Source organism: Vicia villosa, linkage group LG1 (genome assembly GCF_029867415.1).
Source record: "Vicia villosa cultivar HV-30 ecotype Madison, WI linkage group LG1, Vvil1.0, whole genome shotgun sequence".
In the NCBI taxonomy this organism is placed as follows: domain Eukaryota; kingdom Viridiplantae; phylum Streptophyta; class Magnoliopsida; order Fabales; family Fabaceae; genus Vicia; species Vicia villosa.
The window spans coordinates 238,548,704-238,576,250 of record NC_081180.1 but is presented as its reverse complement, the minus strand read 5'-3'; positions in this window follow the sequence as shown (position 1 = coordinate 238,576,250).

Genomic DNA, 27,547 nt, shown 5'->3' with positions numbered 1-27,547 from the left:
ATTGTTGGCATGTAGATGCAACAATGGTGGTACCTCGGGAGGACTGATAACGCTGGTTGCCATTTTGACCTTACCCTGGCCTAGATTCACCTGTTAGTGGGGAGGGATACACATGACAGGTACCGTTGGTGACTCTTCTGTTCTGATGGTGACTATTGTTCCTATGGTTCCGTGATGCCTATGTCGGAACTTTGATCTCATGACATCTGACCTATATCAGTTATTCATAAGATTGTACAGTGGTTATTTATGGATCTTGATCCCATGCTTTTGCATTGAATTACGTCATTGCTTCATCCACTTCATTTGTGGGGGATCCTAAAGTCTGTTTCCAAAAAAAAAAACAGAAAAGAAAAAAAATAGATTCTATACAAAATAAAGCTTTGATTTCAAAAGAAAAAGAGGAACAAAAGTGTATGAAAAGACTTTAGGATCCTTTGGAAATGAAACATTGCATTCATATCATATTGCATTTCATAGTTCTATCAGAAGCTTATTGGGGTCCCTTTCAATTCAGATATTTGATTCATCAACGAAACTGACTTCCCTACATCCGTATCGTCCAAGGAGCAATCAGAGAAGAATCATGGACCATCTTGAACAGAATCAGGCTGAACTTCGAAAGGACATAGATACTATGGGGGAGAGGATGAGCCAACTCTTGGAGACTCTCCATGTTGTTATTCAGGGGCAAGGTGAGCTTCGAGAAAATGTTGTTAAACTTTCCACTATTGCTCCCACCACTCTTGCTAATGGGGGACCAAAACCTATGCATGTGGAAATTCCTGTAGAGGATCCTCATAAGAAGGTTGTGGATGACCACCATGATGTTATTGACCATGAGCAAGATCTTACTGTTGGTTTTACTGAAACTGCCAGAATGTATCGTGCTCTCGAGGAGCGTCTCAAGGCCATTGAGGTTGCCAAGACTTCTATCTTCAATAGTGCTGCTTTGTTCCTAGTTCCTGGAATTGTCATTCCTCCGAAGTTTAAGTTGCCTGATTTTGACAAATACAAAGGGGTCACATGCCCAGAGACTCATCTCCGTTCTTATTGCCGTAAGATGGCTGGTCATGCTGACAACGAGCCGTTGCTTATGCATTTCTTTCAAGACAGTCTTACTGAAGCTCCCTTAGAATGGTATATGCAACTCGAGAGGACTCACATTCATACTTGGGGAGAGCTTGTTGATGAATTCTTGAAGCATTACCATTACAACACTGCTATGGCTCCTAGCCGTGTCCAACTTCAAAATTTGTCACACAAACCTGAGGAATCTTTCAAAGAGTATGCCCAAAGGTGGCGTGAGCTTGCTGGTAGGGTCCAACCTCCTCTTCTGGTTTGTGAATTGATTGATTTGTTCATGGGAACCTTGAAAGGCCCTTATCTTCAACATATGATCGGCAATACTTCTTCATCTTTCTCTGATATGGTTATTATTGGTGAACGGGTTGAGACTTGTGTCAAAGCTGGTACTATTCAAGGTACTTCTGGTTCTAGCAACACTGATAGCAATGGCAAGAAACCGTACTCAGGGTTTGTTAAAGAGAAAGAGGGTGAGACTAGTAGTGCTTCTATTGACAAAGGCGAAGTCCCTGCCTATTTTGCTGCTCAGCCTTCATATTATCCAATGCCTATTGCTGTTCCTGGTCAATATGTTCCTCAAGCATATGCCGCTGCACTTCCACAACCATGGGTGGCTCATCAACAACCCTTTATACCTCAACAACAGTTTTCTCATCCTCAGAACTATAAGCAAAATTACCAGCAACAAGGTCCACAAAGGCCAAGAAGACCACCAAGAAAGATTGACCTGATTCCTATGACCTATAGTCAACTGCTCTCACATTTACTCAATGATTCCTTGGTCAAACTAAGGGAATCTAAGCCCCCTCCAACACCGATTCCTCAGGGATATGACTTAAATGCCAAGTGTGAGTACCATTCTGGGGCATCTGGACATTCAACTGAGGATTGTAATATTCTGAAACGCAAGGTCAAAGATCTTATTGACTCCAAAGCAATATCATTCACTCCAGACGTTCTTCACATAAATTGAGTGTTCCTACCCAAATGAATACCCAGATTTCATAAAGCATCTCCAAAAGCAATAAGTCCAGACAGAGTCAAGCCTCCTCAACAATGGCAATCATCAATTCATTTCTGCATTTTCATTTGTAATTTTCCTTATTTTGTTAATTGTTACTTTCATGTAAAACTCATTTGTTTTAATGATAATAAAAATGCACTGCGTATGCTAGTTTCGAATCAATCCATTCGTGTTCACTCATATCTTTTTGTCTATCGATATCAAACTCTTGTTTAAGCAAAAAAAAAACATCGAAAGGAGAATGATGAAAGGTAAAAACGCAAAAATCTCCAATTGTGTGCTTTTGAATAAAACCCTACTAATGATGTACAGGCATTGTTTCAAATCCCCAAACACTGGAGATATAAGGGAGATAGTGTTAGAACAAGATTTGTTCTAATCAATATTCTTAGTTTTGATGATAACAAGGATATGAATTTTGTGTGAGATAATGTGGTACTCTAATACACTGCAATTTCCCTTTTCAGGAAATATATAAAGAGTATGCACAAATCAGCGCTCAGAAGCTTTGACTCAGAAGGTTCAGCATGCAACATCAGAACATGGTCTGGCAAGACATCAAAAGATGGTCAAGCAGAATCAGAACATGGGTCTATGGAAGCATCAGAAGAACTTGAGATCAGAAGCAGAAGCACTGAAGTTCTCATGGTATCACGCTCAGAAGCACATCAAGGTCAGAAGACAAGAAGATGCTTTGCACCAAGCTGTTTGACTCTGATGATATTCAAACGTCGTATACACAAACATCATATCAAAAGCAAGTACAAGATGGCAGGCTACGCTAACTGACAAAAGGAACGTTAGAAGCTATTAAAGGCAACGTCAGTAGACACAGCGTAAACAAGGCTCGAGGTAGTTGACAAAAGAGTGAAACATTAAATGCAATGTTGTACGGAATACGCAAAGCATTAAATGCTCCCAACGGTCATCTTCTCAAGTGCCTATAAATATGAAGTTCTGATGAGAAGCAAGGTTACCGTATCTGCTAATAATTAACTTGCTGAAACGCTGTTCAAATCAAAGCTCACAAACTTCATCTTCATCAAAGCTCACTACATTGCTGTTGTAATATATTAGTGAGATTAAGCTTAAACTTTAAGAGAAATATCACTGTTGTGATTATAGCTTTTCAGAAGCATTGTAATACTCTTAGAATTTGATTACATTAATTTGTAAGTAACTAGAGTGATCAAGTGTGATCAGAATACTCTAGGAAGTCTTAGCTTGTGTCTAAGCAGTTGTAACTAGAGTGATCACGTGGTGGTCAGGATACTCTAGAAAGTCTTAGCTTGTGTCTAAGCAATTGTTCCTGGAGTGATCTGGTTGTGATCAGGATACTCTAGAAGACTTAGTCGCGGACTAAGTGGAAAACCATTGTAATCTGTTGAGATTAGTGGATTAAATCCTCAGGTGAGGTAAATCACTCCAAGGGGGTGGACTGGAGTAGTTTAGTTAACAACGAACCAGGATAAAAATAACTGTGCAATTTGTTTTTATTGTTCAAGTTTTTAAACTACACTTATTCAAACCCCCCTTTCTAAGTGTTTTTCTATCCTTCAGATAGACCCTCGTTAACCCCTTTGAGCCTTGAAGTAGGAGTTTCTTTTCTAATCAGAAAATACCCTCACATTTAACCCACGGGCAGGGTAGTGTTCAATTAACCTGATTGAGCATTCAAATTTCATCAGGAGCACACATCCAAGGATACAACAATGGTTATCCTTCAAAAGGTTAAGAAAAATCAATACCACAATGGTTATTCCTAATCAATCAAGGACTCAGGCAGTCACAACCACCTCCCATAAATCAAAGATTCAAGATCACACGACTTGTTCAAAAAAAGAAGAAGAAAGGATTGAATAAAAGAAAAAAAACCCGCTAAGTCAACAACTTGAAAAAAAGTGACTTAGGCAAAAATTAGGGCATCCCGCTGGACTCCAAAATAGAATTCAAAAAGAATTTGTCCAGGAAAAAGTTAGGGAAACAAAAAAAAAGAAAGAGAAAAGCATAAGCGAAAAACAAGGATTACAAAATAAAAATCCTCATCAAAGGAACAAAGTCGTGTGATTAGACACTAAAAAACGAAAGGTAAAGTGACCGCCATGTTCAGAAGACCTCATTGATTCCTCAATCATCTCAAACTCCTCTTAAAGGATGAACGCTCGTATCAGGTTAAGTTGAACTTAGGACTGGAGAACATCACGAAGAATGGGTGGGTTAGGTTAGACTTTGAGCCTTAAATCCTTTTTTCTAAAAAATCGTGAACCAGACCGTGTTACAACCCTTAAAAGACCTAATTGAAGCAGGGTTAATTCCAAAAGCATGCTACCTTCAAGTTGCATAAAACTGACTCCTAGATGTCTGCTTACCATTTGCGTTGATATCGATATGACAAATAATTCAAACACTGAATGTCACAACTTCGTTTCAATAAACTTTGATTTCAAAGCTAGCATAAGCATTGCATTACGATTATCATCTTCAAAACAATCATCTTTTACTTGTGAATAAACACTTGACATCAAGGAAGATCAAACAATGAACAACTGTAGAAAGAGTTGATCGATTCCACGAGCCATTCACTTCAAAGGCTGATTACTCCAAGGGGCACGTTATGTGAAGACTATATCAACTGAGAAATCCATTCAAGCTCCCATCAACTTGGGGCAATCACTTCGATAAATCTCTCGAGGTTTTGATCAACCTGGGGCAATCACATCGATAAAGCTTTGATCAGTCTGGGCAATCGAGTCGAGGAATCTCTCTTGAGCTTAATCAATCTGGAGCAGTTACGTCGAGATTCGACAAATCTCTCCAAGGATCCTTTAGGGCAAACTCCTTTGTAAATCACGAAGCTTGGGGAACAATCTTCTGAGTTTTATTGTTCTCTCCCCATTCATAGGAGTTTATTTCTCCTGAAAGTTTGGTCTCTCCCCAAGCACAGGAATTTATTTTTCCAGGGAGTTGCTCCACTTCCCCAATCTGGTCTCCTTATCTGGATTTCTCATCCCCAACATGGTGAACCGAGGGAATCTCCTCAAGCTCACAATCCCCAAGCAATTCAAGATGTAGGGAAAGTCAAACGAAATCCCTCCCCCCAACAAAGCTAAATTTCAACCCTCAGTGCAGTTTCCAATGATCTTTGGTACTGCAGGGTTTCCAACACCGATTCATATTGGTAGCTCAAGACTGCAAGCAATGGACCCCAATTATCCTACTTCTCTATCACACCGATGCCTTTATTTGGCACTCTGCATGTGGTTTCCATTACATATAACATTGCATCCTCAAAAGCGTAGCATACCCGTCAAAGCGGATCATTACGCCATTGAAAAATTCAAACATGCATACGAAGCATAAGCCAGATAATCAGAACCAACGCTCAATCAAGACAACAATACATCCCCATAGAAAATGTTATCCTTACAAACCCCGACTGATATCTGTTATCACATTACAAACCTTCTCGAGCCACGGTACCGATACCTGGTATCCTCAATCCTCAGTGGTGTTAATCTTTTCCTTCCTCCAGCCTCCGTGTTGATGTCCTCCAACCTCAGTGTTGATGTCTATCATTCCTTCACCGACCTCAGTGTCGATGCCCAAAATTCTTTCCCAACCTCAGTGTTGATGTCTATCATTCCTCCTTCCAACCTCAGTGTTGATATCTTCCAACCTCAGTGTTGATGTCTGCCAAATCTATTCCCCAACCTCAGTGTTGATGTCGATTGTTTGTTTCTCCAATCTCAATGTTGATGTCTAGCATTCCCTCCAACCTCAGTGTTGACGTCGGTTACTTCTTTCCCAACCTCAGTGTTAATGTCTATACCTTCTTTCCCAACCTCAGTGTTGATGTTTATCATTCCTTTTCCCCAGCCTCAGTGTTGATGTTAATCTTTTCTCGCTCCAACCTTAGTGTTGACATCCTCCAACCTCAGTGTTGATGTCCTCCAACCTCAGTGTTGATGTCCTCCAACCTCAGTGTTGATGTCTATCATTTCTCGCTCTAACCTCAATGTTGATGTTCTCCAACCTTAGTGTTGATGTTAATCTTTTGTTTCTCCAACCTCAGTGTTGATGTCTGTTATTTCTTTCCCAGCCTCAGTGTTGATGTCTATCATTTCTCGCTCTAACCTCAGTGTTGATGTTCTCCGACCTCAGTGATAATGTTAATCTTTTACTTCTCCAACCTCAGTGTTGATGTCTATTTTTTTCCAACCTCATTGTTGATGTCCTCCAACCTCAATGTTGATGTCTACCCTTTCCTTCTCCAACCTCAGTTTTGATGTCCTCCAGCCTCAGTGTCGATGCCTTTCCTTTCCCATCCTCAGTGTTGATGTTAATCCTTCCTTTCCCAGCCTCAGTGTTGATGTTAATCTTTTTCTTCCCCCGGCCTCAGTGTCGATGCCCTTCCTTTCCCAGCCTCAGTGTTGATGTTAATCCTTTCCTTCTCCAACCTCAGTGTTGATGTCCTCCAACCTCAGTGTTGATGTCCTCCGACATCAGTGTCGATGCATTTCCTTTCCCAGCCTCAGTGTTGATGTTAATCCTTCCTTTCCCAGCCTCAGTGTTGATGTTAATATTTTTCTTCCCCCGGCCTCAGTGTCGATGCCCTTCCTTTCCCAGCCTCAGTGTTGATGTTAATCATTTCCTTCTCCAACCTTAGTGTTGATGTCCTTCAACCTCAGTGTTGATGTCCTCCGACCTCAGTGTCGATGCCTTTCCTTTCCCAGCCTCAGTGTTGATGTTAATCCTTCTTTTCCCAGCCTCAGTGTTGATGCTAATCCTTTTCTTCCCCCGGCCTCAGTGTCGATGCCTTTCCTTTTCAAACCCTGGTTTCGAGTCATGGATCGTAGGTCTGTCGACCTTATCCTCGTCTTTTTCAATTCTTTTGAGTCGTGAGTCTGTTATACTCGCCCTGGATTTGAGTCGTGAGTTCGTTATGCTCGCCCTGGATTTGAGTCGTGGATCTGTTGATCTCACCCCGGTTTTGAGTCATTTATCCTTGTTTTCAAATTTTGAGTCCGTAGATCCTACCTTTCTGTCAAACTTATTTCTCTTCCAAATCACTTTCATGTAACAATCACTTCCCTTGAGAACATTGCTTTGGCACCATTACCACGTTATAAGCTATCACCACTCACCATAAACCTTTTCACTAGAAAAAAACAAAATTCTCTTTCCCCAGCAGATATCAGAAAAAATAAAGATAACACCTACACCATCATTTCAGGATAAATTTCAGGTTTTGGATATTTAATCTTCTTCTACCTAGAATGTTCGAAAGGCTAGCGCCAATCTCACCTTCAGGTTTAAGACGATTAAATAGGGGCAGCTATCATACCCCAAATTTGTCATACCCTCATTTATCTGGCTCACAATCCATAAGCATACATCCATCTAGGTCATATCATTGCATACATTCATATCATTGGTACTTGATCAGAAGAAGGGATTTGAAGTTCAACAGATGATGTCATCCTTATACTCAAGATCTCTTGAAATTAAGGTTTTCTCCAGTTCATGGCATTGATGGGAGTGTGAAAGCTTGCAAGTCACCTGATCACCTCAATCAGGGTTTCTTCGACCAAAGTCGATCAGTCGACTTTCTCGTCAATATTTAATCAGGAGTTGATTCTATGAGTGGGAAACTTTCATATTGACCTTGTGGAAATATTCATTTGACTGAGATTGACTGGATGCTAATAAATCAAAAATTTCATTAAGATCGGAGAAAAATCGGAACAGTTGACTTTTGGGTCAAAATCAGGTCAATCACTCAAATATTGATTTTTGGTAGAAAATTGGTCAAGGAAAGTCAAAGAATGGATAAAATCATGTGTTTGACAAAAGTTGCCAAAAATAGAAAAATAATAAAAAAGGAAAGTTTTATACTTAGAAAAATTTTGGTTATTAAAAAGTTTGATGAGCAGTCCACTTCAGCCCTAATTCACACGTGTCAAAAGGTCCTATTTCAGAAAGTTCCCAACATAAAAATGTTCAGATCATGGCATACTATAATTCTCTAGTTGAGAGTTTTTTCATTTAAATCTTGGTTGAGAAGATAAATTGGTTTGAAGTCTTGAGAAACTCATTTGATTCAAGTCATAACCCAGGCCAAAATCCAGGCCACGCGTAAGCAATTAAACAAACACGTGGCGTACCATCTTTGAGACAATATTCAGAAAACTACAAGCACCCAATTGATCTAAGTTTGGTATCATTCTATTCTCCTCTATGCCTTCTATACAATGAGCAAAGTATCACTGATTTTGGGTATGTGGTTTGGAAGATATGATGCCTCAAAGTCATGACCTCGCCAAGACACGCATTGCCAAGAACCTGGGCCGGAGGCTAGGTCACGCGTGAACGTTTCATCGAACACGTGGCGTGCTGAATTCAAAGCTAATTTCAAATTAGTACAAGCATCATATGAAGTCCATTCGAATGTCAACGTACTCCATCCCACGCCCTCTATCCAACAAGATAAGATTCATGGGATTGGGTTGTAGGTGGAGCAAGATATAAGGCCTTGAAGTCGTGCCCTTGAAAACTTACATTTGAGAAGGCAGCAGGCCAAAACTTGCCGCACGCGCGAGGGCTCAATGCAATGCATACCACCATAAGCCACATACACCTTCATGCTATATAAGAAACCAAGCCTTTCACAAATTAACAGACACTCACTTTTTTCTTTTCAGTTTCACAAACCTCTCGTCATTCTCTCATCCCTTCCCTTTTCTCTCTCACTTCATCTTCTTCCAACAACCCTAACCGTTTTCTAACCACCATAACAACCTCTCTCCTCCACCTCTAACGACCACCATCTTCAATCATCAACCTCTATTCTCATCCCTTCAAACCTCCATAAAAATCATCACACTCTTCTCTTCTCACCCTCAGATTCTCTCTCCCTCATCTCTATCTTCATCTAAACACCATAGAGACTTCATCTCTGCAATCTTCATCAACGAATCCTAACAAACTTGCAACAAACTCGTAACTGCTTCTCAATCTTCATCATCACCACTGCAACAACCACCACGCCTTCATCTACATCAGGCTTCCATGAATCTCATCATCTAGTCAGAATCATCATCATTGTTATCACGTTGTTACAAGTGCAAAGCAAGATTCAAGAACAAGCAGTGGAGATTTTCTTTCCATCAATTCAAGATCTCGTTTAGGTACGCCTTCTAATCCTTCTGAACATGATGGTAGCACACGAGTGAGTTTTATGAATCAGGTGCTGCGTATGTTACTTTGTATGTTTGAATCTTGAACTTGTTCATTTTTTGTGATGAGATGATTTGTTTGAACGCTGGGAAGATATATTTGGTTGCTATGAGTTGTAAGAATCACGTTGCTATGCTTAGAGTTGTGTTTAGTTAGAGTTCTTGTTGTTTAGGGGTTTTGTGATTGCTCTCGGTTAGGGGCTTAGAGGCATCTAATGAAGAAATGGAGGGCGGATTCGTATTCAGTGCGCAAAACCGAGTGGGAGCAAGGTCTCGTTTTTCATTTTTCAGGAGCTCCCGCGCCGGTGCCGTCGTGACTACCGCTTTGGTACGTCGGAGAAGACGGTGAACAGTACCTCATGTATTGTTCACGTGAGTAACACATGCATGCTGCTCCTTTCTTTTACGTTTTTCTTTCTTTTCATAATTTTCTATTACAATGAGTGTGACGTGTCATAGTCTGGTTGGCTTATGCTGGTTTTTTGTCTTATTCCACTTAAAATGTATTTGACTAATTGATGCTGTGTATGTTAGTTCTGCGTATTACATTGCAAACAATAAAAAACCATATGATACATTAATCTCACATGCTGAAGAAGAATAAAGTGAAATGAAATAAGATTGGGTTGTTTTGTGAAGCATTCTGGGCCACGCGCTTGGGCCTTCCACGTTTCCTTATTCACACCTCCTAACTGCTAATACACCATGTAATACGGTGAACTGAGTTTAATCGAAATGTCGCGGTTAAGCAAGAGTCGCCACCGACTTTTATTTTATCCAAACAAGTTAGAAAGGCTAAAAGAAACAGGAAAAACCTTTTAAATAAAATAGGGTTCGGGGGGTAATTATGCAAAGGGAAGATGTAAGGCACCCTTTGCATCCATGGTTTTCCATGGGCTCTTAATTGCTTTGCTCGTTTTTTGTTTTTAGAAATGTAGAAGAAAAGAATACGGACTTTAGCTCGTAAATGAGCGTAGCCATTTTGAAGATTTATGAGAAAGAATACGAAAAAACAGTTTTAGCCAGAGCAAGGCAATTAGGAGCAATTACCTTAAACTTAGATGATAGGTTTCTTTTAGCCTTTCAGGAGAGGGCAGGAAGCCTTTCGTTTGGATGTAAACGGGTCATCGCGTTATCGTTCGCCATAAGACTGACCCATGCCATAGAGAGGCAGGTAGTCTAAGGGAAGGATCAGAATAGCCTTTTGTTTAGGCAACCAGAGGATACCTCAGCCTTTTCGTAGGCAACTTCTGAGGGTCGAGATCATTTTTTAGTGTATCGAAGGCAGCATCATTAGGGACCATGATCTTTAATCGAGGCAACAGGGCTGAGGTATCCTCGTATTCGAGGGACTGACTATTCTGCAAAAAACACAAGGCAACAGGCAACAAAGAGGTTTACCCATTAGTATGCGTGTGTGCACCAATCACGTGATTATATTCAATTATATTATCTTGTAATTAGGTGATTCTAACTCAATTCAGAGTTGCACTCCCTAAAATTACTAACCACAGCAATATAAACAGTATAATTAAAGCAATATGGGGAAGGGGAATTGCAACCAGCGGAGGAGAGGGGAATCGAAACCAGCGGGATAATAAGTTTGACATAAATAATAATTAGAGCAAAGTTTTAGGGTTACCGACATTCGAAGCTTTGACAATTGGCGAATCCTGAAAAGGTGGGAAAAATAAACAAAGATAGGGTGAGTGCATTTATCGGTTCGGAGACAAACAAAGCTAACCCTAAAATAAAAAGATAAAGAATTTAGGAATAAATAAATAAACAAAAAGACACTTAGCTTTGCATTTGATCTGACATGGTTGGCGGTCGGAGGAGACCTCAGGGTTAACCTTAGCTTCAATTGACGAAGGTTGATAGACAAATGTTTGCCTCGAGCTTTAAGCCTTGACCCTGACCATCAGAGAATTGGCAAAGAAAAAGGAAAGGAATGAATGTAGGAGAAATTCTATGTGCGAGGAAATTAAACCCTAATTAAACGAAATAAAAGGTAAATAATATTAATAAAAGGGTTTAGAACTTAGCTTCGTTCTTTTGATGTGGCGCGTAGTCGGAAGGCATTTGAAAAGCAACCCTGAAAAAGGCATGGAAAAGAAATATTGTTCTCAGTGTATGGAATGATCATCATAAACCCTGATTAGGGTACGAATTAAATAGGAAAAAGAAAGTCATTTAATTAAATATTGGTCTTGCGACCTAATTAATTAAATCGGGACGAAAGAATAAAATCGAGCATAACAGATATTTTTAGGGATTTTTTAGAATAAAAACAAGATAAATATGAATTTTAAACAAATATATATACATAATTAAATATAAATTAAATGAGAAAAAGAAAATAAATATAATAAACTAAATATGTAATAAAAATATTATGAATAATATGAATAAATAAATAAGAAAATAAAAAGATATAATATAATAATAAGTATTAATTATAAATAAAGAAAAATAAATAAGATAAGTATTAAATAAAATAAAATTATTAATATTAATTATATAAAAGTTTTCTTGAAAATAAAATAAAACATATAATAATTTTTATATATATATAATGGAAAAGAAAAGGTATAAAAAATATATATATATATATATATATATATATATATATATATATATATATATTAAAATAAAATAAAATAGGCTATGTAATTAAAAATAAAAAAAAAATTGCAAAAACATAACTTGCGATCAAGTGTGGCGCATGCATGGGAGTCCATGGTGGATCTGCATATCTGGGTGCGTTGGATGATCTGGTGATTGAATGGATGGCAGAGATGACGAGGAACCATGGTAAGCGCGTGGGTCTTAATGCACTGGAACCCCAGGATGTTTCGCGCGCGTTTGGAACTCAAATGGGCCAGTGGCGTCGTGCCACGTCTTCGTCTCCCCCACGAAAACTCTGGAACTCACCCTTTTACAGCGCTTATTTCACAAGCGCTATAAAAACCTTGCTTTTTACACCTGCACGAAATAGCGAATAGGGCCAAAACGCCATAGAAATTTGGCGCACCACTACCAATAGATTCGTCTGATGCTTGCGAACTTGGCTATGTTATTGATTTGTCCCAATTTCACCTATGCTAAAAAACCCCAAATTGGAGCTTCGAGCCCTAACATGACATCGTGTTCGTACCAGCATGGAATCATTCGAAACTTTCCAGAATCGGTTATTAGGACATGCTAAACATAGATGTGCAATTAAATATGAATAATAATGCTTGTATGATGCAAATCGAGCCAAGTTTAGAATCGACAAACCGTGGCAAATAGGAGGTGATTCTGGGGTTGTTGAACGCGTACACTGATCCAGATACCTTCAATGATCTTCAGGGAACGTGTATGGATGATTAGAACACCTTGAATCGGCTTTAATTTCAGAATTGGATCTTGAGATTTTCTTGATTTTTTTTACTCGGGTTTGGGAGCTCTTGGAGGCAGAAATCGTGAACCCTTGCCTTTGGTTTGTTTGGGTACTTATAGGGACTGATTTAGGTCAATAAATTTGGATCAAATCTCTCTTGAATCAATTTTTGCAATTTGATTGGAAATTGATTTTCAATGTTTCTAAATTTGATCAAATCCAATCTTTTTGAGCCAATTTTCTCTTGCACGAAATTTGATTGACTTAGGGGAATATATTGATTGATTCCTTGACCTAAAATTGAAGTAAAAATCAAATCTTTCATTATTTTCATATTTTATATAATTAAATCATGATTTTAAATGAATTAAAATCATAAAATAATTAATAAAATTGCAAAAATAAAAAAGTCTTTGTTTTTGGTACGTGGTTGGGCCTATAATGAGGGTAAAACAAAAAGAATGCAAGCCCATTTAGAAATATTTTGAGCTTTAGGCTTTTTTTTCTCTTGTACACTCTTGAAAAATAGGTGAACTTGTACACCATGCCATTTATTCATATCTCAATGTTTTTTCAAGCTTGTGGACTTTCTGGAAACCTTAGAGAGTCCCCTAACCAGTGTCTTTGGTCTTATATCAAAATGATTTTCCATTCTCCTTGTGTGTCCTTTTGAAAAAAGTGTCTTTTTGTTGACTTTTGAAAAGGACCTGTAATGTTTTAGTCCATACCTCTCAAATGGTGCATTTTTAGACTTGGCATGTGAGACACAAATTTGTAGAGAATCAAATTTCCTTCAAAATAAGCTTTGGATGAAAAATTTTGGATGTTCCATGTGAAAGTTATGGCTTGTCAAAGTTCAGTTGACTTTTCCTATATAAAACCCTAATTTAGAAACTTTTTGATTTGTTGATTTTTTATCTTTCCTTGATGAAACATGATCAATTCTTGATCAAATGGTGAATGATACTTCAATATGAGAATCTTGACAAAAAATCAGGAGTTTTGACTTTACTTTGACCATAGTTGACTTTTAGGTTAACTTAGTCGACTGTTGACTTTTCGAACAATTGAGTGACCAATCTTTCGAGATGAGACTTGATATTTGTCATGGAGATGATGTGAGATATATTGAGCCATATGAGATGCCCTAGAGCCATTGAGTCACTGATTTTCCTTTGAACAACCCAAACCCTAGTTTTTGAGCCTCGTATAGGAGAGTGTGTTTTGGAGCTTTGTATCTTGATTTGAACTTTGCATAAGAGGAAATAGTATGGGCAAATTTTGGGGTATGACACACCATATGCTACTGAACTGGGCCTTAGCGCTAGATTGTTGTTCCCACCCCCTGCTTCTGGCCCAGAATCTTCATAACACCATTTCAGTTCATCAGAAAATACTATCACACCCCCCTGAAGTTTAGATTCTATTTTTTCAATTTTAATTTTGTTTTCTCTTACTTTTTAACTCATAATTCCTTTTTAGCTCAAATATAAAATACATAAAAATTTGTTTTTAGGTATTTTAGAATGTGTAAATAATTGTCATAATTTTTGTCGATTTTTTTAATTGTTTTCAATACCTTTAATAAATCTTTTTTTCATAGTGTACTTGTATTTTTTGCTTTGATTCTTTTTGTAAATAATTTTGGGTAGAAATTTAATTGAACCTTTCATGTTTGCTTTATATGTTCCTTGATGAATTGTATAGTTTTTGCCTATTATTTTGTTGCATTTATGCAATTTATATTGATCATTAGATTTAGATTTCTCTTGTATAAACATAGATTAGAAAATAGGCTAGTTCCCTTTCTCATTTCTTCTCTTTTTCAACCTTAAAAAATCTAATAAATATCGATGAGGATCATACCGCTACTATTTTTCATGGTAGAGAAGAAATGATTGGGGCGTAGGCCCCGGTGTATTTCTTTTCTACTTAGCGGGAGAGAAATGATTGAGGCGTAGGCCTCGGTGTATATCTTAACCGCTATTTAGAGATAGATTGAGGTGTAGGCCTTGATGTGCGTTCTCTAAATATTCAAAAAAAACTCTTTTTTGTATGATCTAAATCACAAATAAATTCCCTTAAAAAAAACCAATCAAAAACACTTAAAACACTAATAAATGATCAGATTTAAAACAAAGTAAGGAAGTGGTGCGAAGCCTTGTAGTGGGTTTTGTCATCATGGAATTACCCTAAAAGACACAAACCAAATCCTCTCTCTCTCTCTCTCTTTTCTTTCTTAAGGGCATTCGATCGCATCGTAGGTTGTCCCCTTATGCAGGAGCACGGACGTTAACTCCGCCCAACTAAAAAACACAAAAAACAAACAGAAACAAGTGAGCCGAGCTACGGTAACTCTGATTCTCGAAAAGGATACGTAGGCAGCGGGGTAGGGCCCGTGCGAGTACAATTCTTTCTTTTCCCTACATTTTTCATTCATTCGCATATAGACATAGACATAGTTTCACACCCTTTAGATAGAAACAAACATAGGTGGATACCATCGAGTACGATGGGCGTGAGGGGTGCTAACACCTTCCCCTCGCGTAACTGATTCCCATACCCTATCTCTGGTCGCAAGACCTTTTCTTATCCTTTCTATATTCTAGGTTTTCTGATATTCATTTCCCTTATGGGATAAATATATTAGTGGCGACTCTGTTCATTTTTCGCGAGCGTGCGACAGCTGGCGACTCTGCTGGGGATGTTAGACCTATTGCGGGTCCATACTTAGCGATTCGATCCTAGCCTTTGTTTGTTTCTTTTATTGGGTGTTTCTTTGTTTGTTTATGTTTAAATCTTGTATATATATGCTTGCATATCATGTTTATTTTCTGCTTGCATATCATATTTACTTTTCGCATGCATCTGGACTATATTATGGGTCCCCGTGGGGACCACATATTTTCTCTGTTTGCAGGTTGGGTGGGTTGTTTCTATGAGGTAAAAGGCCCAATACCCAGGCCAGAGTTGACATATAGGATACCTAGGATAGAGTGGATAGTCATGACGCCGACGAGATGTCAGGTCTTGTCTAGTGCGATCATGAGACCCACGCCCAGTCGAGGTCCAAATGGGGTATCATTGTTGGCATGTAGATGCAACAATGGTGGTACCTCGGGAGGACTGATAACGCTGGTTGCCATTTTGACCTTACCCTGGCCTAGATTCACTTGTGAGTGGGGAGGGATACACATGACAGGTACCGTTGGTGACTCTTTTGTTCTGATGGTGACTATTGTTCCTATGGTTCCGTGATGCCTATGTCGGAACTTTGATCTCATGACATCTGACCTATATCAGTTATTCAGAGGATTGTACAGTGGTTATTTATGGATCTTGATCCCATGCTTTTGCATTGAATAACGTCATTGCTTCATCCACTTCATTTGTGGGGGATCCTAAAGTCTGTTTCCAAAAAAAAACAGAAAAGAAAAAAAATAGATTCTATACAAAATAAAGCTTTGATTTCAAAAGAAAAAGAGGAACAAAAGTGTATGAAAAGACTTTAGGATCCTTTGGAAATGAAACATTGCATTCATATCATATTGCATTTCATAGTTCTATCAAAAGCTTATTGGGGTCCCTTTCAACTCAGATATTTGATTCATCAACGAAACTGACTTCCTTACATCCGTATCGTACAAGGAGCAATCAGAGAAGAATCATGGACCATCTTGAACAGAATCAAGCTGAACTTCGAAAGGACATGGATACTATGGGGGAGAGGATGAACCAACTCTTGGAGACTCTCCATGTTGTTATTCAGGGGCAAGGTGAGCTTCGAGAAAATGTTGTTAAACTTTCCACTATTGCTCCCACCACTCTTGCTAATGGGGGACCAAAACCTATGCACGTGGAAATTCCTGTTGAGGATCCTCATAAGAAGGTTGTGGATGACCACCATGATGTTATTGACCATGAGCAAGATCTTACTGTTGGTTTTACTGAAACTGCCAGAATGTATCGTGCTCTTGAGGAGCGTCTCAAGGACATTGAGGTTGCCAAGACTTCTATCTTCAATACTGCTGCTTTGTGCCTAGTTCCTAGAATTGTCATTCCTCCGAAGTTTAAGGTGCCTGATTTTGACAAATACAAAGGGGTCACATGCCCAGAGACTCATCTCCGTTCTTATTGCCGTAAGATGGCTGCTCATGCTGACAATGAGTCGTTGCTTATGCATTTCTTTCAAGACAATCTTACTGAAGCTCCCTTAGAATGGTATATGCAACTCGAGAGGACTCACATTCGTACTTGGGGAGAGCTTGTTGATGAATTCTTGAAGCATTACCATTACAACACTGCTATGGCTCCTAGCCGTGTCCAACTTCAAAATTTGTCACACAAACCTGAGGAATATTTCAAAGAGTATGCCCGAAGGTGGCGTGAGCTTGCTGGTAGGGTCCAACCTCCTCTTCTGGATTGTGAATTGATTGATTTGTTCATGGGAACCTTGAAAGGCCCTTATCTTCAACATATGATCGGCAATACTTCTTCATCTTTCTCTGATATGGTTATTATTGGTGAACGGGTTGAGACTTGTGTCAAAGCTGGTACTATTCAAGGTACTTCTAGTTCTAGCAACACTGATAGCAATGGCAAGAAACCGTACTCAGGGTTTGTTAAAGAGAAAGAGGGTGAGACTAGTAGTGCTTCTATTGACAAAGGCGAAGTCCCTGCCTATTCTGCTGCTCAGCCTTCATATTATCCAATGCCTATTGCTGTTCCTGGTCAATATGTTCCTCAAGCATATGCCGCTGCACTTCCACAACCATGGGTGGCTCATCAACAACCCTTTATACCTCAACAACAGTTTTCTCATCCTCAGAACTATAAGCAAAATTACCAGCAACAAGGTCCACAAAGGCCAAGAAGACCACCAAGAAAGATTGACCCGATTCCTATGACCTATAGTCAACTGCTCTCACATTTACTCAATGATTCCTTGGTCAAACTAAGGGAATCTAAGCCCCCTCCAACACCGATTCCTCAGGGATATGACTTAAATGCAAAGTGTGAGTACCATTCTGGGGCATCTGGACATTCAACTGAGGATTGTAATATTCTGAAACGCAAGGTCAAAGATCTTATTGACTCCAAAGCAATATCATTCACTCCAGACGTTCTTCACATAAATTGAGTGTTCCTACCCAAATGAATACCCAGATTTCATAAAGCATCTCCAAAAGCAATAAGTCCAGACAGAGTCAAGCCTCCTCAACAATGGCAATCATCAATTCATTTCTGCATTTTCATTTGTAATTTTCCTTGTTTTGTTAAGTGTTACTTTCATGTAAAACTCATTTGTTTTAATGATAATAAAAATGCACTGCGTATGCTAGTTTCGAATCAATCCATTCGTGTTCACTCATATCTTTCTGTCTATCGATATCAAACTCTTGTTTAAGCAAAAAAAAAAAACATCGAAAGGAGAATGATGAAAGGTAAAAACGCAAAAACATAGGTGGATACCATCGAGTACGATGGGCGTGAGGGGTGCTAACACCTTCCCCTCGCGTAACTGATTCTCGTACCCTATATCTGGTCGCAAGACCTTTTCTTATCCTTTCTATATTCCAGGTTTTCTGATATTCCTTTCCCTTATGGGATAAATATATTAGTGGCGACTCTGTTCATTTTTCGCGAGCGTGCGACACTGTCCAACTTTGATAGTGGATGTCCAACTGTGATAGATGTTGTCCAACAATTATGTGAACTTCCTAAAGAACCTTACACATAATTGGATCATAACTTTCATGTTTGAAGAACTTTTAATTGGCATTGCTATATGTGTTATTTGAACATGAGTGGTCATTGAGTGAGTTGTTTAGAATTATGAATATAACTTTGGTTAATGTAATGTTCGAATTAGGAACTAGTTCATGTTATAGTAGCCTTAGGTAAATGGATGGTTTATTTAAACTATGGCTGGTGGATTGTTATATATGCAAACTTGTAGCATGACATGTTTGTACTGATTTTTATCTTTTGTACAATTGACAGAAAGATTCTATTTTGTATCTCCAACCTATATCAATGCACGGTTAATCGATCAAGATCTAAATCCAATCAAAGAGTACTTAGTCGGTGCATTTATGGCCAACAAAGATACATAAAAGTTGTTTCTTTTACCATGTAATACTGGTCATGGGTTAGATTTTCATTCTAACTTCATTTGTTATAATTTTTCGTTTTTGGACGTTGTGTGGAAAATTTTCATCTGAACTTTTGTTTGATGTTACAGTGGACACTGGTTGTTGGTTGCGATTAATCCTATAAGAAAAATAGTATATTATTTGAATTCGTTTGATGGTGATCAAACAAAATACACAAATATAAAGAAGATGGTTGACACTTAAGTGAGATTATTCTAAATATTCATGTGTATATTTATTTATTTGATTGGGACATATTAAATTAAGATTATACTATTTTAGATTGACTGAAAAATGATAATAGTAGTTTATAATCGATGAATAACAAACTTTTTTACATTTTTTTTTATATAAAAATAACACTATTTATAAAAATATTTGGATCAACAATTCTTTTTTCTCATACAAAGAATTTTATGTCTCATATATTTTAATATTTATCAATGACTAATAAATTTTATTATTACAAATTAAGCTAAATTTTTAAAAGGAATGAATTTTCTCCCATAAAAAACATTCCTTTTATTCTTTATGTGAGATATTGGATCGAACTCTAGTATTGTCGAAGGGTAGCTTCTTGGTTCGACAGTTCGACAAGGTTAAGCATGACGTCGAAGGTTGCTCACATGCTGGTGTCGAAGTGTGCATGTTGTAGTCGAAGATGGGTCGAGCATGCAGGTGTCGAAGATGTTAGGGTTGTTAGCATGTTAAATTAGGTTTTAGTGTTTAAACCCTAATTTGTTAAGTTAGCTTGTTTATTAAGTTGGCTTGTGTAATGGGCCTTGCTGAAAAAGCCCATTAGTTAGTATGTTAGGTTTTATTATAAATAGCATACTGGTCTCTCATCATTGCTAAGCTGCAAATCCTAATTTAGGGTGAGAGAGGTTATTTGTTATTCTTGTAAACTTGTAATCTTGTTTTAAGAGAAAGTGAAAGAATAGCAGTTATAACCAATTCTTGTGTTCCTCTTCTTCCTTGTCCTTTATTCATCCCTTATTTTATACTTTGTTCGTGGCATTGAATTCACAACAAATTGGTGCGGTGAGCGTGGAGAAGATGCCTTCAACAAAGTATGAGATTGAAAAGTTTACCGGAGTGAAAGATTTCGGTCTGTGGCGCTTAAAGATGAAAGCCCTACTGGTTCAGCAGGGTTGTTTGGAAGCGTTGAAGGGAGAGGCAGCCATGAATGCAGAATTGACGGCAGTAGAGAAGACGAATATGATCGAGAAAGCACACAGCGCAATTTTGTTGAGCCTTGGTGATAAGGTTCTCAGACAGGTATCAAAGGAGACGACGGCATCAGGGTTATGGGTGAAACTTTAAAGTTTGTATATGACCAAATCGCTAGTAAATCGACTCTACCTGAAGCAAGCTTTGTATTCATTCAAGATGGTTGAAGACAAAGTGTTGGCTGAGCAGTTGGATATGTTCAACAATCTGATTCTTGATCTTGAAAATATTGATGTGAAGATCGATGATGAAGATCAAGCGCTGTTACTATTGTGCGCTTTGCCTCGATCACATGCTCACTTCAAAGAAACTCTCTTGTATGGAAGGGAGTCCCTGACGTTTGAAGAAGTTCAATCAGCCTTGTATTCTAAGGACTTGAATGAACGAAAGGAGCATAAACCTTCGACTGTTGGTGAAGGTTTGGCCGTTAAAGGAAAATTCTTGCGAAAGAATGGTAAGTTCGACAAGAAGGGCAAAAGCCAGTCGAAGTCTTACAGTGGCGAAGCATTTGGCATTCGATGCTATCATTGTAAGAAGGAGGGTCACACAAGAAAGGTGTGCCCTGAACGCCTGAAAGATCATGGAGGTAAGGATAATGGCAATGCAGCCATTGTTCAAGATGATTTTGAATCATCTGATGTTCTTGTGGTTTCAAGCAGTGACTCGAGAAGAGAGTGGATTATGGATTCAGGTTGCACTTGGCACATGACTTCAAACAAAGACTTGTTCGAGGAATTATGTGATCAAGATGGTGGATCAGTATTGCTGGGAAACAACAAGGCTTGCAAGATTGCAGGTATTGGATCTGTTAGATTCAAGCTCCATGATGAGTCAATAAGGTTGTTGACTGAAGTCAGGTATGTTCCTGATTTGAAGAGAAATCTGCTTTCTCTTGGTGAATTCGACAAGAAAGGATATGTTTTCCAAGGAGAGAAAAGTATCCTAAGAGTCATGAAGGGTTCGAAGGAAGTCTTGAGAGGCGTGAAGAAACAAGGCTTGTATACCCTTGAGGCTGAAGTTGTAAGTGGTTCGACAAATGTTGCAGCCACGAAACCTTTGTCGAAGACAGAAATCTGGCACATGAGATTGGGCCATGTCAGTAAAAGGGGTCTGGTCGAATTAGGGAAAAAAATCTGCTTGGTGGAGACAAAGTCGAAAAGTTGAAGTTTTGTGAACCCTGTGTACTTGGAAAATCTTGCAGAGTGAAGTTCAACAAAGGCAAACAAAGAACACATGGATCCCTTGATTACATCCATGCTGATCTTTGGGGGCCTGCAAGGTGTCCATCACATTCAGGAGCAAGGTATTTTCTATCCATAGTAGATGATTATTCCAGAAAATTATGGGTATTCATCCAGAAGACTAAGGATGAAACTTTTGAGAATTTCAAAAGTTGGAAGACTCTGGTTGAAAATCAGACTGGCAGAAAGGTCAAGAGGTTGAGAACCGACAATGGCCTTGAATTTTGCAATGAGGCATTCGACAGTTTTTGTGCTGCCTCTGGTATTGCAAGGCATAGAACTACTGCAGGTACTCCATAAAAAAATGGTTTGGCTGAAAGGTTTAATCGAACTATTTTGGAGAGAGTCAGATGCATGTTGACTAGTCCAGGGTTAAAGAAGGTGTTCTGGGCTGAGGCTGTTTTGACAGCAACATATCTCATAAACAGATGTCCTTCGACAGCGTTAGATATGAAGACACCTGAAGAAGTTTGGTCGGGACATCCACCAGATCTCGACAAACTGAGAGTATTTGGCTGCATAGCCTATGCTCACATTAGGCAAGACAAGGTCGAACCTAGAGCTCTGAAATGTATGTTCATGGGATACCCTGAAGGAGTCAAAGCTTATAGGCTATGGTGCCTAGAGCCAGGTCACAGGAGGTGTATCACCACTCGAAATGTAGTTTTCAATGAAGCTGAAATGGCTTTCAAGAAAACTGATGATGATGGTCGAAGTGCAGAAGAGCTGGAACAGGTAGAGATTCCTGTTGAGGTGGAGCATGTTGATGCTGAATTGCATATCCCTGATGAAGTCGAAGAAGAAGCAGAAGATGCTGAGGAAGTTGAGGAAACTGATGATGACTACCTATTGTCAAGTGCTAGGTCGAGAAGAGTCATCAAGGCACCTCAGAGACTTGGGTATGCGGATCTTATAGCTTATGCCTTAATCTCTGCAAGTGAGGTTCTAGATGAAGAACCTAGAGACTACAAGGAAGTTATGAGGAGTCAAAATAAGACTGAATGGCTAAAGGCCATGGATGATGAGATGAAATCTCTTCATGATAATCATACCTGGGAACTGATCAAGAAACCTGCTGGGGCAAGGTTAGTAAGCTGTAAATGGATTTTCAAAGTTAAGGAATGAATTGAAGGAGTGACATCGAAAAGATACAAGGCAAGGTTAGTTGCAAGGGGTTTCACTGAGAAAGAAGGTGTCGACTTCAATGATTTGTTTTCTCCTGTTATGAAGCATAAGTCCATTCGAATGTTGCTTGCCATGGTGGCACAGTTCGATCTTGAACTGGAACAGATGGATGTGAAGACTGCGTTCTTGTATGGTGATCTAGATGAAACGATCTTGATGAGGCAACCTGATGGGTATGTCAAAAAGGGGAAGGAAGATTATGTGTGCAAGTTAAAGAGATCTTTGTATGGGCTGAAACAATCTCCTCGACAGTGGAATAGGAGATTCGACAAGTTCATGGCACGCATAAGTTTCATTAGAAGTCAGTTCGACCACTGCGTTTACTTCAGATTTCGACCTGGTAATTCATTTGTTATTTTGTTGCTTTATGTGGATGATATTCTCATAGAAAGCAAAAATGTTGAAGATGTGACGAGGGTGAAGGCTGAACTCAATAAGGAGTTCGATATGAAGGATCTGGGAGCTGCTTCCAGGATTCTTGGAATTGACATTCGAAGAGATAGAAAGAAGTCGAAGTTATGCTTATCTCAAGAGGCATATCTACGAAAGATTCTCGAAAAATTTGGTATGTCGAATTCGAAGCCAGTTGTGACTCCAACAAACCCTCAATTCAAGCTGAGTATTGATCAGTGTCCCAGTACTGATGTCGAAAGAGTCTATATGAATAGCATCCCATATACTAATATAGTTGGTTCTTTGATGTATGCTATGGTCTGTACTAGACCCGACATAGCATATGCAGTAAGTCTTGTAAGCAGGTACATGGCGAACCCTGGAAAGGCTCACTAGCAAGCATTAAAGTGGATTTTAAGGTACATAAATGGGTCTCTGAATAGAGTCCTAATTTATGGTGGAGCCTTGGGTGAAGATAGTAAAGCAATAATAGAAGGATATGTCGACTCTGATTATGCAGGTCGTATGGATTCCAGAAAATCTATTTCTGGATATGTTTTCACTATGTTTGGCACTGCAATTAGTTGGAAAGCAACACTTCAGAAGGTTGTTGCTCTATCAACCACTGAAGCAGAGTATATTGCCCTAATTGAAGCGTGACATGCGAAATTCTGTTATGTTTTTGTCTCCCTTTAACAATAGCGTGGAAATAGGCATTATTAGTATCCCCTAACTTGATCCAAGTAGCCTTAGCTCTCTGCATCAGAAGTTTCTCTTCCGCATCAGTGGCATCAATAATCTTATCAGTCCACACTTTTGTTTCCTGAATGAGATTATCATTGAAAGGATCGCTACAAGATTTTGCTGAGCTTGTGCCTGCTTTATTCTATATTCCTGCAGCATTTTCACCTATGTAGTGACTCGTCTGTTAAGTCCCCTCAAAAGAGGTTGCATACGCTTCAACTTACTCCAAAGGACAAACATAGGCTATCCGTGAATTCGTTTATTCCAACTAGTCTGAACCACAACCAAGAAATCCGAGTGGTCAGCCACACTATTTATGAAACGAAATCTATGCTGAATATGGGACCTCCTCACTTGGTGACTATGAAAATTAACTCTCAAGGGGCTATGTTCAGAGATATGAGCATGTAAAATGTCTACCTCGCAATCAGGGAACTAACCAAAGAAAACAACATTACATATAGCTCGATCTATCCGAGAATAAATGAGGCCAGTAGTGTGCTTGTTTGACCATGTAAAGTGGTTACCTCGAGTATCATGTTCATAGAGTTGAGCCTCCATCATCATAGATTCCAAATCTTCAAATTCAGCTCCATGGACAGAGTTACCACCAATGCGATTTGTACTATTTAGGACATTGTTAAAATTCCCCAAAATAATCCATTAATCATGATCATTTTTAGACAAGTCCTTTATTTCCTTCCACAATTTCCTTCTTTCCATGAGTTGGTTGTGAGCATATATAAATGTGACTAAAGAGAGTTTTTGGCCATATACATCACACAATTCACAATGGATAAATTGATCACCCTTTGCCTGTACTGTCAATTTGAGATCCTTATGCTTCCACATCACCCAAATCCTCCCATTTGGATGGTAATCATAGTTATCAATCCATTCCCAATCATTGCCAAAAGTCTGTCTTATTCTAGCAGCATTATTCGCTTTGACCTTAGTTTCTAATAACGCCATACAAGGCACATGTAAACTCTTGAGATGGGCTATAAGGCATATTTCTAGTATAATTAAAAAAAATATTTATTTTGTATACTTTAGGAAGTAAATAATAAATATAATAGAGTTTTATAATTTGGATTATACTTTGATATATCATTAAATACATATTATGAAAAAGATATATAATAAAAGAAGTTAAAAAAAAACGAATTAGCTTGTATAAAATCCTAAAAGTTAATGCATGTAATTAATATATTATAATAATAAACAAAAAATAAATTTTTTGAGGTACTTTACAATTAATAAGTATTTTTTATTATAAAATATAGTAAATATATACAAAAATTTTATGGTCAATAAAATAATTTGATTTATTATTGACATGAAATTAATATATTCATAATGTCATTTATTTCAATTAAGCTCACTTATATATAAGTGTAAACTTAACAATATAATTAAATATAGTACTTATAATAAAATTTAATAAAATACCTAAAAGATAATTTAATTATTCAAAATATTATTAATCTTCAATCTACTTGAAATGATTTTTGAGTACAAACTCCATATTAAAAAACCTCTATTATGTTTCAAATACAACTAAATTGCAAACAAAAAAAAAATGCAAAAACATACATTCCAATTAAGTGTTAGGTTTTTAGTTCGATAAAGTGTATAATTATGATATATATTATTTTTATTTATATTAAAATATTTGATTATGACATTAAATTAAGAGTTATATTGATTTAATTTTATTGGATAGAATAACAATGCTTTATATAAAGTTATATAAAGTTAAGTAATCAATTTGTAATTCTTTAGTTATAGTTTTGATATTTAATTAAATTAATATCATGAGATATTTAATTAAAGGGAAATGCTAAGCAGTGTCCTTAGGCACTTTTTAAGTGATTAAAATGGTAAGTTTATATTAAAATACGTGTATTTAATGCATTGAAATAGTATTGGAAATTGTAATGTTAACTTTTATAAAGAATATTTTTCTTATTTAGTATGCTTAAAGAGTACCCCGAGGAAACTGGTTAGCAAAACTCTTAATTAAATTAATATCATGAAATCTCATTAATTTTTTTATTATCAATAATCTCGTTAAGTCTTATTTATTATTATTATTATTATTATTATTATCATTAATTGCATTCATTGGTATCTGGCAATTACACAGCCTATATGGCTTGTGTCTAAAATAAATACATAAATATATCTATCTGGTATGTAAAGAGTAGATTGTGACAATAGTAAGAGAAGTAGAAAAGTAATTCTTTAAAATAAAAAATAATTGTAAATTGTACTTCCTATAAAATAAAGTAAAATAAAATAAAATAAGAAGAAATAAGAATTGTTTATTTTATATGCAATAGAAAATTATTAATTCAACTAAATAACATTCAATTTCTCAATAAAATCAAATACACAAATAATCTTCAATGCATTAAATAAAGGTGAATTCTTATCTATCCAATTCAAAATGTTGGGTAAAGTTACCTTCAATGTAAAATGTCTTGGAAACAACCAAAAAATATACTATTTAATACCATTGTGTGGTTGTGCTTGTTATTGACTCAATTAATTTTAATAATATTCAATGTCATTCAACAAGTGAGCCAATATTTTATGATTTGGATTTCCACAACGTTTCTCATCAATAACAACATCAAAACAAAACTCGTGCCTCTCTCGACATAAGTTGTTGAATCAACAACCTTTTCAATTACTATTAGAATTTTCGCTTTCAGTGACCGAAAAATTTCGGTCACTATAGCCACCAAAATAGCCATCGAAATTTAACAAACTATAGGTAAAATTTTAGACGTTGCTAAATTGGTCACACAAAAATTTAGCCACCTATTTAGCGACCGAATTAGCCACCAATTTTGTGACCAGATTTTCATTTTCCAAAATTTAAAATTAATTTAACATAAATACTCAAAGACCGACATTTCGGTCACTAATAATCTTCCTGTATTCTATTTTTATTTATTAAATAAATTAGTATCATCCTTTTATTTTCTAGTTATTAATAATATAAGTTTTATCAAGAAGTTTAGCAGAGATACTGGTACCTTTAAGCAAAGATTAACTCAAGCTAGGACTGCCTCCATGATGCTCAGCAGGAGCTGCTTCATAGTAGGATGGATAGCAGGCTCATTGAGAAAGTGAAAAAGCTCATTGAAGGTGTGATTAAAATCCATGATCAGGAAGAGAGCTTGTTGAGGCAACGTGCAAAAATTGATTGGATTAGGAAAGGTGATGGCAACAACAGTTTTTTCTATGATCAGCTCACAGCTAGACATAATACCAAAAACATCAAATTCCTACAACTCGATAATAGGAAGCTTATCATTGGTCAGGCCAATATTGTGCACGAAGTAATGACCTTTTATGGCAACCTTATGGGGACTAAAGCCACTTGTATTAAGCATATTGATGTGGAGGCCATGAGAAGGGGCAATCAGATTGATATGGAGTAGAGGAATTAGCTTATCAGAGACATTAACATGCAGGAAATTGAGGAAGCTCTAAAAGGGATAGGAGATAACAAATCCCCTGGTATTGATGGCTTTAGTGCTAAAATATTTAAAAGTTGTTGGCATATCCTGAAGAGTGATGTTGCTGCAGCAGTGGAGGAGTTCTTTACCAAGGGCTATTTGCACAAGGAGTTTAATAGGACTGTTGTGACTATTATTCTTAAAAGTGAGAGTGCTAAAAGCATTAAGGAGTACAGACCTATAGTTGGCTGCACCATTGTCCTCAAGATCATTTCCAGGGTCCTTACTGCTACAATGAGGGAGATAATGCCTACTATCATCAACAAGAACCAAGCTGCTTTTATATCTGGCCAGGATATCCATAACCACATTCTCCTAGCTTATGAGTTGCTTAAA